The sequence below is a fragment of the Drosophila takahashii genome, chromosome 2R (genome assembly GCF_030179915.1).
Source record: "Drosophila takahashii strain IR98-3 E-12201 chromosome 2R, DtakHiC1v2, whole genome shotgun sequence".
NCBI lineage: Eukaryota > Metazoa > Arthropoda > Insecta > Diptera > Drosophilidae > Drosophila > Drosophila takahashii.
The window spans coordinates 24,216,312-24,230,645 of NC_091679.1; the positions used below are offsets into that span (position 1 = coordinate 24,216,312).

The 14,334-nt window shown below is 39.7% G+C and overlaps 1 protein-coding gene across 3 annotated transcripts in view; it reads right to left on the bottom strand.

Moving 5' to 3' along the window:
* Positions 1–14,334, bottom strand: part of Pgant9 (polypeptide N-acetylgalactosaminyltransferase 9) — a 62,453-nt gene that overhangs the window by 38,031 nt on the left and 10,088 nt on the right. For 2 of the 3 annotated variants that reach the window (XM_070213624.1, XM_017137690.3), the window contains exon 2: positions 9,305–9,363. The exons of the other annotated variant lie outside the window; for it this stretch is intronic. The gene's annotated coding sequence lies outside the window, so the exon portion shown is untranslated. The remainder of the gene's footprint in view (positions 1–9,304; positions 9,364–14,334) is intronic. 3 annotated transcript variants of the gene reach the window in all.

Sequence of the window (14,334 nt, forward strand, 5' to 3'; positions counted from 1 at the left end):
TACTAGGGTGAGGAGCTCAAGTGGTTGCCCCACAGAGAGTAAAGTTGCGTGTCAGGTTGGTGCAGTGCATCTACCGAGAAGAAGAAGCAGCAGCCATAGAGGCAACAAACGCGGAAAACAAGAAATTGTGGTTTGCTCGCCTGCTAACCGCAGTTGAATACCCTTCGATGCTAATCCAATTAGCGAGTGGTTCGGAGTGCCTGCGCAGTGGGTTATTTGAATGGCAAATGCTTAAGGTTGCGTTTGATATTGTTTTCAATCGAATTAGTGACAGGATTATTTCCCTGACCCTGGTCGAAGCACTCCAATCAAAGTTGAGGAGAAAAGTTCCACATTAAAACAAAGTTTTTTAATTATAATTTTCTAATTTGGTTTAGTTTAAAGGCTTATAAAGTGGTTCCGTTTAGCTGATTAATTTGTTTCTAGGAGTTTGCAAATTAGATGAATGTGTTGTTTTGAGATTTTCTAAATTCAATAAATACATTTACTTTTACAAATCAATTTATTTGGTAACTAGAGTGAAAGACTAAAAAATATATGGAAGACGAAACCACACTTTATAAAGTGTAATCCCGGTAGCAAAGCTAATTTACCTTATTTTCCATAGCCTCGAGTGCGCTGTCTATTAGGGAAAAAGCGAATAAAAAGAAGATGAAAACTAATAAACATTAGTCGGGGCCTTGATCGGCACTCATTCAAGGCTTCTTGACCACCGCGCCGGCGGGAGATTGCAGTTCTGGCCCAAAGTAATTGGCTGCACATGCTGGCCAGGACAGATGAGAGCAGAGCGCCCAGGGAAAGGGACCGTGGATCGAGGGCCAATCCAACTGGGAGCTTATCAATTAGAGGGCAGCATCATCCACTCCCCGCCGCCCCGGGACTTTGGCCCGGCAAACTAACCATGGCAACTATGTGTGCATACAATAAATACAAGTTAATTACTTCGTGTGCCTTTTGTTATGGCTCGTTGGGTTCAAGTGCCATCAGGCCCGCGACCCCCTGCGATTTTCCCCCTGCTATGTTGGCAATTTCCGTTGTATGCGCTTATAAAATGAAAACAAAAGAGAAAGACTTTTGGGTGGCGGAGGGGTCGTAACCAGCATGTCATGTCCTCAGTCAGCTGTAAAAACAGCAACACTCGCACACACTCCAACCGGAGTTTGCCCTGGCAAAATAGAGCGATTAAAGTTGGCAGACAGGTCGGCGAACGACGGGTGGGGGAACGTCAAAACCAAATGTTGACAATCTCAATTATTATTTCGGAACCAGCCAAAAATACACGGCGACAACACGCTAATTACCGGATTTGTGCCGTCACTTTTCGTCAATTTTCCCCTCCCAAATTTAGTACTTATCAGTGGCAAACCGGCGTCCAATTCAGTCACTCGCAAATACTTATCTTTTATCGAACCTCCTTCATAATAAAATTCCCGACATTATATAATTGATGACTGCTTTGATAGATTGCAGGCAGCAACTTAAAATTCCCCCGTTTAAATTTGTATATTAATTAAAATGCTCTCCTGTCGCTGCGGCATTCGTTTGGCTGCGGTGAACGCGGCGTATGCGCAATGTTTGGTTTGGGGTTTGGTCTCTCGGTGGGCTGTTCAAATTTGAAATGCAGCTATTTGGCCATAGATATCATAATATCTGGCATTTGGGAATATGTTCAACTCTAAATGGGTATTTAATGCTGGCATTTATTCCGAATTTCCCAGCGAGAATTTGACGGGGTATTAGGGTTTCCATGGTTATTGCACTAAAATTGCAGTTATTTTCATTAGCCTATATTGGTGGTTCTCTGCTGAAATTTTCGTAAAAACTCATATTGATGGCATTTAAAGGGGCGAAAATGTTGTTATCTGCAGATTATTTTCCTGCATTTTATACGTACATTTATACATTTTCGGAGTATAGAGGATACAAACTAGAAAACAAAATTCTCTTCGTCTACCACAACTAATTTATTTTCGTCTGTTTTACTGGTATTCATGGATATTCTTATTTACAAATGTATACATATAAAGTTCTTAAAAGTTTCAGTCTCGTTTGTTTATTTATTTGCGAGTGTTCGCCTGATGAGTTGCACTTTATTGTGTGCCCAAAAATACCCATTTCCGGTTTGATAGTGGATGTGGATTGAAACTTTTATAATTCCTGCGATAGGGAAACACAGCAGGGAATGAAATTACAGAAACATAAAAGCGAGGGGAGGAAGTAATCGTAGAGCTGATAAGTGCTTCCATTGTTACAATGTCTGTCAGACTTCTCCCTGCTTTTATTCTCCCCGTAGGCTACTTGTCTTCACCGTCCTCACCTGTCTTACCTGCCTTTTCGCTTTTTCGTGTTGCGTCTTATCGCCTGGCTAATTGACTGATAAGCGAGTCGAGCAATTTGTGCGTTCCCTGATGAGTCTAGTTAAGTTTCGCTCTTGTTGGGCTGCCCAGATAAGATACAATTAAATTCAATAGGCAGGTAGCTCAGGTGGGAACGAAGAAGTGGAGGGAATAGTTGCCCCGTAAATTGCTTTCTAGTTCGGTTCGCTTTATCTATGCTCTGCATTAATCAGAGCCTTCAGAAATAATTGCAGAGATAATTCGTCGAACACTTAACTGCAAATTAAAGGCCCGCCTGCGGAAAACCCGCGGGTATTCGGGTTGCTGTATAAGAAACCTCAAATTACGCATAACAAAGTCCAAGAATTTTTCGCATTTTCTTTGAGCACAAAAGGGTAGGAAAACGGGAAAGAAAAGTTTATTGTCACGGTTTCAGCTCGCCTTCTTTTTGCTGCTTTGCCAGCTACTTTTTGAATACTTTTGCGCGGCGATCATTTGTCATTTTCTTGTGCAAAAACTTTTCGTGGGTGGAAGAAGGAATTTTCCGGGCTGCGCATTTTCACGCTGGCTGCGGTTCACACAGTTTATAATCATTATTATTTATGCAGACTTAATCCACAGTTATTAAAACGCAGCCACAAGGAACTCCCATTCCCGCCGCCCCTCGTTTAATATTCATTTGCATTCGCTGGCAAATGAAAACTTTTCAGTTTTCTAATGAGTTCTTGGTTCTCCAGTGCATCGGAATGAAGTCGTTGTGTTAAAGCGGGTCAGACTTCAGCCTGAACTTTGCGCCATAATTTTTGGGAATTACGTCCATCCGTAAGTCAAGTTCGAGGATGTGGCGAAACGTGTTTGAAAATCAGGGGGGAAAATGCAGAAAACTCTGGAAATGCACACACACACACCGAGAGGCTGAGAACACCAGAGCCAGAAAAGTGGGAGATGGATGCCACTGCCACTGCTATTGCCACTACTGATGATGAGGAGGTTGCCGCTGCAGTTGCAGCTTCGCTTCGTGGAAAGAAAGTTGCCATGGAGAAAATTTAATCAAAATATTTGCACATCCGCCAGCAGCGCGAAGTTGCCAAGGCGACTAGAATTACCAGTCTAAGAAGCAGACCAGCATCTTGGCAGACTCGCAGGGGGATTGGGAATGGGAATGGATGGGTTTGCTGCCAACAGACACACAGGTCTTCTTTCCAAGCAGGTACAGTGAGAATCGCAGGCAGCCACACTCAAATTGAAATCTCAACGGATGGTAATTGAATTCGACTTGGTCTGTGCTTCTGATGCGGCGAGACCAACTTGGTTCCTTGCCAGAAAATATCAGTATTAAATGCAATAATGCTGATTACCCTGCAGCGGTTCTTCGGTATCTTTTGGTCGAAAACTCACAGATAGAAGACGAACAGAAATGTTGGACAAATTAAATTCATATTGGAAATTCATTTAATTAGATGTCTGAGAACCTACGTTCTCTTAAGTTAATTATTTGGTGTCATTTTAAATCAGGTGGTCACGCAATAAAACCATGTGTTCTGAACCATTTTATGGAATTTAATTATTTGGAATTTATGGAAAGTTTTTAAACATTACAAATAAAAAAAAATTAAGATTTGGGAAAACAATTCTATTTTTTTGTGCAATTAATTCAAATGTATACCTGAATTATAAATTTAAAAAATCCGAATTTTTTAAAAAAATTCTAAATATTTTATCATATTATGCAAAAGCTAATCTTTGGATTTCAGTAAATATTTATTTGTAGTTTTAACAATTAAAGAAACATTACCATTTTCTTAATATTTACCTACACATTTACAGATGTCTTTAGAAAATATTAACATAACTTTATTTCTTATTACCACCCTGCACCCAAAACAACTTGATATGAAACGATGATCAGTTTGATATTATGTGGTATCAGTTCTGACTTAATATGCACAACATTTTCGAGTTTCGAATGTGACTTTCTTCCCCCATTTCATGTTACTTTATTAGTTATTATCGGAACCACTCCCATTTAATATAAATTTGACCAGTATTGGATGGTAAAAACGATATGCATATAAATACCAGAAATTTACCATCAATTTGATCCCGATGGGTTTTTTTTTGGTGTAACAAAAGCTCTTCTATTGAGCTCTCGAAGCCAGAGCCCACTGTACTTGGCAGAACTCCTTTTGGGCATTTGGTTCATGTCACGGAAACCAGTCAAACCTCATTTGCGATGGCAAATGCAACCGGCGCGCGGCTTCATCTTCATCTGCGACTTTGCCTGAGAGCGGTGCATCACGAAACGCTTTATTTTTTGCAGGCAGCATCTTTGGACTGGTTGTTGTCTTTGACAATTATTTACCGTTGGCGCTTAACTGTTAATTGCGAGGCAGGCTGGCAGCAGGTAACCAGTTCGCATCGCTCCATCGACGAGGACCTGTTCAAGCTGCATCCTCGGCAATCTGTGGCGATCCCCGCCGACAATTGGTTACATGCCACGCATTTTTTATGGCTCTTAATTTGACAAACGGGGGCACGGGCATCAGAAATGCTTTTCCACACACATGTGGAAAATGTAATTAAATGTTTTTCCTCTAACATCTGTTTCTTCTCTCTCTATGCTCAGCTTTTTTGCCGTTTTGCGTGCACTTTTCATTGTTCGAAAATAAATTACAGGATGAGTGTGTAAGGGGGCTATTAAACTGCAATTAAATAATTGCCAGTCAACAAGATTCATGGATTTTCCGTCTTTCTCTCTTTGGGGGACAACGAGCTGATTGCCAATTTGCATGGAAACTCATTAGAAATGTCATTAAAATTTTGGAAAGTTTTCTGCAAAATTCTCTAGAGTTTCTCTGGTTGAAGAAACTTGTCCCATCTGATATCATCATCATTACGGGACTCACATAAATAAACCAGAAATCAAATCAAATTATTTGTTTTCCCATTTCTTCGCCGCCAGACTTGATTTGATAATCTATGACAACTGGACACAAATCGTTTCCTTTGTTACCAGCAAACTTGTCAAAAAGTCGAGCTATATTTTTGCCTAATTCATTCAGCAAACTGTCCAAAAGAAACTTGCCAAACTTGTTGGCCCGGCCCAGAAAAAAAGTCTGGCGAGAAATCCGAAAAGAATTCAAATGAAACGTAATCAGAATTCCCCAGATTCAGCTTCGGTTTTTGGTCCAACCAAGTTCTCTGCTCTGATTCTTTTTCGGCTATTTTTGTTTTAGGTTTCGCTGCTGACCTTGCACTTGCACAACCAGAAAACAAGGTCAGCACTGCTCCGTCTAATGCCTTGCCAAAACAAGCAGGAACCGCAAACTAATTTGGGGGTCAAGCAAGTTGGCCAAAATAAATGAGAAAAAAGGCGCAGCCAGTCCCGAGAGCGCCAGAGAAAGACCCGAGCCCAAAGTAAAATTCGATTCGAATAAAACTCGAAATGAGCCGCAAGGAAATCAATTGTTCATTTGCATATGCATGCATTTTCCACCTGCAGTGTACACTGTATACCACTCCCCATGCCACGTTTTCTCCTGTTTTATTGCCCGACCTCAATATTTATTTGTTTGCCTCTTTTTTGCCAGTTTCAGTCCGAAGTCAAAGCCATTCCGGGCCCTCGATTCCATTTCCATGCCTCGCCATTTTTCAACCTGACCAGTCGGCGGCATCTTCCCGATTTTCACGGTTCTTTCCTTTTTTCGGGCCGCCGCTTTTTTGCCTTTTCGGCTTTTGTTTGAGTTCCGATTTTTGTTGGTTTTTCCTGCACTTCAGAGCGGGAATTGCATTTTGCCGCTTGCAATACTCTTGGCCCTTGGCCATTTGGCCATCAACTTGGGCAAATTGAATAAGAAACTAATTTTCAACAAACTGAAATACTTGTCAGTGAAAAAAGAGGGGAAACGACCATTTAAACTGCTTCATATATACTACAACTTTATGAGTATAATTTAAAACTTTCCACCCCTTCTTGTTCTGCTGATTCATAAATCTGTTAATGATTCCTGTAATTTTACTTATCGGTGTAGTGATGGTAATCAATTGTAATCCCCTAATCAAATTGTCAACTAATAGTAAATTAAATTACAATCTAATCAGAAAAATGTAGGCTCTGGCAATTCATGCAAATGAATATGACCATGGTATTAGTTAGCACCTCTATTTAGAGCAAAGCTTTTTTCCATTTTATCTTTCTACATTCGCTACTATTCATTTCCAACCGAATACTCATATGCCCTCTAATTTGTTAGCACAACTCCACAAAAACAAACCCTCACTAAAAATGTTTGCCGAACTACTGAAAAATAACGAACCACAGACAGCAAGTTATCAGCGTTAATTTTGTTTGTTCAGGTTTACACAGAGCAAACAAAAAGACTAAAAACAAAACACAACAGAGGAAAGCAGAGCGATGGAAAAATTAATTTATTGCTTGCAACAGGGACTATAAAAAGGGAAGAACAGCGGGAAAAGTACGGCTCGTAAACAGATTTAGATTTAATCAAATGATAGCCCAAAGCTAGATTTGAGTTGTGAGCGGCTGCTGGATTCGGTAATGCACTCAATATATTTCAATGTGGCAGCTCGATTAAATATTCCACACCATGGCAGTGCCCAGCAGATTGGCAGGCTTGTGGAAAAATGTTTTGTTGCCCTGGCACTGAAACATGAGAAATGGCAACAGATTTAGCCGCACACATACGCCTGCTTTTAGCTGTATAAACTATCAACGTCCGATTTTATATAGAATTTTTTTTTGGGTCACCGAAGGACAGCGCACATTTTATTGCTCTTATTTTTTTAGGGCCCCTTTTTCGGGGGAGATAATTCGGTTGCGTTGTGGCGGAAAATGAAAAGCGGGAGGCTAGAAAAATCGAAAATGTTACGCCTGAAAATTGCCTGTCAAATGACAAAAATGGTTTCATTTTCCGTATGTGGGCCACCCACATTCCCCTTCTCTAGCCATTGGTCATTTTTCTATGTCTAGGCCCATAACATACTCCTATTATATATATTTTTTGTGCCTTGTCCTTTTTCGGGTTGCTCATTTTGGTTGGCATCAGATTAGGGCACACATTTTGTGGTCAAGAAGGGGATACAAAAAGTAGCAAACGCAGGGAAGGATAAAAGTTGTGGAACTAGAAGAAATTGAAAATAACATTTGTTGGAATTTTCGCTGAGGTTTGGCATGTTCAACAATTTGCTCGGAGCAAAAGTTTTTATTTTTTTGCCAAAGGTCGCACGAAAGGGAAATGGAGATGAGTCAAATTAGATCATAAATGATATTGCATAAAAAGTTTATGGAAATTAGCTGGGCTTTGAACCTGTCAAGAAGTTTGCTTGTTTTGGCTAAAATTGTTGTCGAAACTTTCAAGTTTAAGTTTTGAAATTAATACTCCTTTTATAAACTGAATATGAAAAGTTTTTAAAATGTACAGTTTTTTAGACAATTTAAGAAGTTTTACTTATTTAAAAAATTTTAATAAAGGGTGCAATACATTTACCCATTAGTTCCACTTGTAAAAAGGTCAGACTGCGCTTTTAGTGTGGTCAGGTGATTTTATTAGGGAACTTTAACTAAATAATAGTTTTTATTACAGTACTTCCAACATCAGAATCCACAGCCCAATTGCTCATTAAATCTATTTGCACTTCGGACCTTTTAATACGGTTCGTTAGAGTAAAATCAATTTGGAATCCCCTGGGAGCTAAGCTCCCTGCTCTGGACTGAAACTCTGAACCCTTTGGCGTTTCCTGCCACCGAGCACACACATCTCACTGGTGGATTACATTGCTTGCACGTTGGATGTACGGCAATTACAAACTGCTTAAAAGCAAATAAATCCCTGCCAGGCAATTGCATCGACGATGGCCAAAGGATAACGAGTATTTGTGGGGCGAATGCTGCCGCCACATAAATATATATAAACATTTGCCGCTTCATTTAATGAGGCTGCGGAAAAGCAACAAGGAGAACATTTCAGCTGCTTGCAGCTCGTTATCGGCGGACAACGCGTATCTGGTTCTGTATCTGTATCTGGGCGACATAAAACTGTCAAAAAGTCGCCTATATAAATCGCTAAACTAAATGCCTTTCATAGTTTAATGTCACCTCGAGGGATTTGAAGGAGCGAATGGATAGATCTACGGAGGACCAGACAACGTGTCTCTATCCCAGTCCAGCATCCACGCCTCGATGTCATTAAAACCGAATGAATTATGCAGTAGCCCAAGTGAACTACTTGCAGTCCGCCCTTGGAAAACAGAACAGAAAAGTGCACAGAGGCAAAAAATAAGTGGTATATTTCCACCATATCGCAATGGTTGATTCCTAATAAATTAATTATTAACTTATCTAATTGTTCGTATCATTATCAATATCAGTATTCTTAGTGTGGCAGCTCTTAAGTAAGAGTAAAACTCAATAGATCCAACGGAAAATTCTTTAAAACATTCCTGTCTTATATTTTTCTCTGTGTAGCTAACTTCAAAGACCTGAAGAGGACAAAAAGCAAGCAAAAAACAGGACCATTGGATCAGTTGACCAGTTCTTGTCGCGACTGCAGTTGTTTGTTGTTTTAATTAACTAATTAAGATTTTTCTATGTCGCGCCTAGGTAGAAGAAGCAGTCGCCCAAGTCTATGGAATGCCTGCATTATTTGTTGCAGAAGAGTTGCTAAGGACCCAATTAACCTTTTATGGCCATTTGGCACAATAACGAGGCCAAGAGCGAGAGCCGGGTCCGACAGCAGGGTACACAAAAAAAGTTAAGAAAAATAAATAAAAGGCAGCCACACAATCGAGACAATGAAACCCGGTCTCTTGGCCAGTTAGTTGGCCGTAAGTAGCTGGCCATGTTCAGTGAAATTGTTAGCCATATTTGGCGCACAAAACAATGGCTATCATAAATTCCGACTACAAATTGACATTGAAAATTTGTTTGTTTTTCCTTCCAGTTTGCTTACCTTTGCATGAGTTTCCTTCCCCCGCTTCCTGGATTTTCTTCAGAGCGTGACCACAAATGCTGCAATTAGAGAAAAATATGCACAGAGAATATTAGCTGGAGCTCCGATAAATTTCCCATTATCAACAAGATAATAGAGTGCCTGTAGTTATTACAATGTATTTAATTATTTTTGTAAGGCCATGGATTTATGACGCAGGATCCATATGTTTGTCAGGGGAGTTTTAATTTCCGCTTTGGCCACGCACGTGGAAAATTTCCCATAGTAGTAAAGGGTTCGATTTTAGTTGGGGTTTTATGCTAACTATGAAATTAATTTTCGGAATTTATGGCCATAGATATATTATCCGCTTGTTTAGGGGAAAGCGTTTAAGTGGATTATTTACGGTGTGATGCTAATACTATTAAACGATATATGAGTACAAAATATTAAGAACTTTACTTAATTTTTGTTGTTTTTAAAGAAGAGATTTAGAATGGTTAGGCATTCCTTATTAAACTCTCTTAAACTACTTTTTGAAGCTAATCCAATCCGGTATGCAGAGAAATTCCTTGATTTGCCTAAAAGATTCCTAAACGTTTTCCAAACATTTTCATTTTGGGTCACCGGCTAATCAATATGGTTTAGTGTCCCCCAACGGGCTTTCCGACATTTTCTCTCCTCCACTTTACTTGACTTTCTCTCGGGTTCAATTCAAACGCCCACATACCATGTATTATCGCATATTTTTCCTGCTTTTTGCCATTTTACCCTCTGCCAAACCGGTTAGGTGTTGGCCGTTGGCTGTTGATATGCAGCTACTTCAAGGTACACGAGGACGGACGGTTTGGCAAAGAACCCCGATCCAATGGCATGACGTGGAGCCATATATATGGCGTGGGTAGCAGCAGCAGTCGTGCGGATGTGGATGTGTCTGTGCTGACCAAGTCACCCAGATAGATGGGCAAACTCCCATCTCGACGACACATCGGTGGGCTAATTGAAATGGCAAAACTAATTAGCGATGCTTTAAAGGCGGACTGCATCATCCCCTGGCCAAGCATACAATGTTGCCCGAAAGACAGATAAGACCTAAACAGATGCAGGTCGAAAACAAAGCACAGAGGCGAGAACAAAATGTTGCGGCGATCGACTTTAAGCTACTTACAGCAATTGACCACCCAAACTGCTGAAAGCCTCGATGGTAGTTCATTAAGGTAAATGGTGGTCCATAAACTTTAAGCCGATTACAGGAACGATTCCCTCTTGCCGAAAGGTATTCCGGCACTCGGTTCTCGCTTCCAAAATAAATGGTGTAAATTATTTGCTAATGATCGACGGACAAAGTGCCGGGCTTACGTCATGCGGCTATCATCATCATCAGATATGGGAGTTAATTTTGTGCAATTGTCTTGAACTGTTTTGAGTGGTCAATGCTGTATCCCGCATAATCATCGATGAGCGAAGGTCGTGTGGCCGTAACTACACACGCGATGCCTCTTTTTTGTATTAACTAAAGTCGGAGCTTGAATTTACATAGCTGGAAAACCAGTTATCACGGGGTCTCGTCATCATAACTTCAAGCTGAGGTCTAGCTTTTTGGATTATTTTTTAAGGCTTAGATAAAACCTGGGTTTTTTAAATTCTTTCAACCTAAAGAATCACTTATCCCCTTGCCACACGTAATTTAATTACAATACAATAAAAATTGCAGCCAAGCAATAAAAGAGCAAAAGACATAAAAATGCCAGTCAATAGTTTGCCTCAAGTTGTTTTTGCGTCGGAAAAATTCGAATTATTTGCGGAACTACCATGAACAGGAATGCCCTTTACCCCAACCCATCCAAACCCATTCAACCCCTCCTCTCGGTTTCGAAGGGACAAGGGACTCCAATGTTGTTGTCGTGTCAGCAGCATCCGGGGAATGCAAACTGCAGGTTTGGCGAGGAGATGCAGTTCAGAAATTGCAGAATCATGCAATTTGTGGCCACTTCGAATGCAATCAACAAAACTGTTTGATTTATGATCATTTGCAGTTTGCACTAATTTTTCAAATCACAAAAGGCAGCAGCAGCAACAACAAAAGCCCGCAAAACCTGACTCGACACAAAAATTAATCATAGCACAGGGAAAGGATAGATAGAGGCCAAGAGGAAGCAGTCATGAAGGATGGGGCCCAAGGAATCATTACAATCAATAACTAAAATCGATTTGGGCCTTCGAAGGCTTTCAGTAGCCGTCCGGCTTTAAATAGAAATGACCTCGTGACACGAGCCCTAAAGAGGGACCTTTTCCCATGGGCCTGCCATTTTGTGAGAACTCTTAAATCGTGTCCCGTGGGCATCCCTCAATGGAGCATAGAAAAAGGCGGAGACGTCCGGCCAAGTCTTAAGAGTTGTAATTATACGCAGACTTCCTTTAGAATCGGGGGACCGTCCTCTTTTGGGAACCTACGACCAGGAGCGGCCTCTTCTGCAATTCCCTTTTTTGCATTGTGATAAACGAGCACTCCCTTTGTCTGGACTTTGGAGCGATCGCTCTTTACAACATCTTCATTATGAATTATGCGCTTCGCAGTCCCTCAGCTTTCTCGGTGTCCCGGCTGCGCATTCTCGTTCCCATGGGACATAACTTTTGTTTTATCACCCCAAACGAGGCAAGGACTTATCTCTGCCCAGCCGAGTGCTTCAACTTTTGCCAACATGTTGCAACTAATTACATAAAGCGACACGTGCACGTTGTAATTTTATTTGTTACAACTCGAAATTAGCATGAATTTGCTAATTAGCTGCGATTGTAAAAGTTGCAGGCGAAGCGTCGGCGATATAGTGACGACGGCGATGGCCTCGAAGAGTTGTGTTACTGCACTTTCCTGTATCTGCGAGTGTGGGTAGCGGTATCTGTATCTCTAAGTTTGTCGTTGCTACCCACAGCCAGAGATACTTTACGTTTTCAATCTAAATATGTTCAGCGGTAGAGAGCGCAGTCAATTGCAACTTGCAACACACATTTTGCAGGAAAGAGAATCTACTTTGGGTTCCGAGACCTAAGTAGCGAATTAAAAACAGTTGTGATATGGGTAGAATTGATATTAATAGCTATAATTTGTACCATATATTCCTATAAAAGTTTACAATCCGTTTGTAGTTTTAGTTTATCTTTTTTTCCTCCAAATATTCCAAGTGCCCTACTTTGAAAACTGTTTTGATTTGATAAGAGCTATTTATGCATGCTAATTAAGGTGTGAGACATGGTCACAAATAAAGTTAATTACCTTACTTAAAAATCTTGATTGTTCCAAGAAATCTTTATCGACCATTCCGATTTAATCCAAATACGAAGAGTTATTTGAATTAACAGAGGTATAACAGTTTGGTAAATTTTAATTACCTTCAAAAGGTTATCTACTTTTCTGTTTCTATTCCATATACTTAGCTACAAATTAGCAAAAACCTTGGATTTTCACTGTGCCAACAATCAAGACCCGCTTATCTATAAGAAGTAAGAAAACTAAATTAGAAACAACTACTGGCGTCATATCAATCACTTGACTAATTCGGAATTCCACGAAATAGGTTGACAGTTTGACACACTATCGATAGCGAAATAAAAAGAAAAGTCTGACTGATGGGCACGTGTATGTTTTTGAAAAACAACCACAAATATTTGGATATCTATTGAGAGCGAAGCACTTGCTTGTAAATTCATTGCACTCAATACGGCAATTATTTGCATACATTCATTACGGATAACAAAACAGAATATTTGCACCTTACTGCATCCCCACCCCCCGCATCACCCCTCAAAAGCTTATCCGTTTTACATTTTCCATTCATTATACACATATATATATTTTGTTAACAAATATTTGGCCATTCGTTGCCAAAAATGTTTACATTTACGTATTTATATAAGTGCAACTGCTGTGTAAAGGGCATTTTTTCTGTTTCTCTCCTTTGCTTGCTATTTTTGAGCTATTTATGCACATCAAAAGTTTGACAAAAATAATTTAACAAATGAATTTTTGCATTCGCTCTTGTGCATCGCATCGGAAAAAACACAACAAAAATAAAAGTGCATGAATTACGTTGAGAATGTCTATACAAAGGGACAAAAACATTGCCCTAAATAAAATATAATAAACATTTATCGCATTTATTCATTGATGATATCAACATGGCAAAAACTAAAAATATCTATAAAAACAAACGCGAAATAGCCCTGGGGGAACCGACGGCAGTGAAAGTGATCCAACGGATAGACACACGATGACGATGGTGGCAGATGATGATGATGGCAAAAAAATATGAATGAACACGGGGCAGAGCTACCAGCATTGATGGGGCGCGCATTAAGTTTACATAACTTCAAACAAAACAAAAAATTAGCAAAAGTTCAAAGAAAATGAGAGAGAAATATAATAATGACTTATGAAAGATGGAACGGGAAATGTTCCGTGAATGTGGATAAAAGTTATGTAAAGAAAGCATTGAAAAGAATTAGCCATCATTAATGATAGAGTATTATAAAAAGTTGATTCCCCGAATGGATAAATATGATAAGGGAATTATTATCTTTGGAATACGTGGAATTATTTTAGCCATAGAAAATTCCTCCCTCAAATAGTTATGCGCATATAAATAAATTCATTGAATACTCTTTTCCAAGAACCGAATTATTAACGTGCATACGCACCGTTAACCAGTTAAAATACCGAGCTCCACCTATATTGCTTAATTAGACCTGCAAAGCTATATAAAATATGCACTCATAATGATTTAATTTCAATTAATTTACAGCTTCACTTGGTTAAACGCTAATTGCAGCAGCACGAGATATTCCACCCACCGCGATGTTGCTTTAATTATTTTTTCTACAAACTTTCTTTGTTTATAAACAAAAGGGGAAAACAAATACAATTAGAGTGCTCAACATGTTGAAAGATGTACAAAAAAGAGAAAAAACCCAAAATCAGGTGCCTTTGGCCACTGGAAATAGGAATACAAATAAAAGAAAGAGTCGGCAATGGAGAGAGTGAAAGAGAGGAGGCG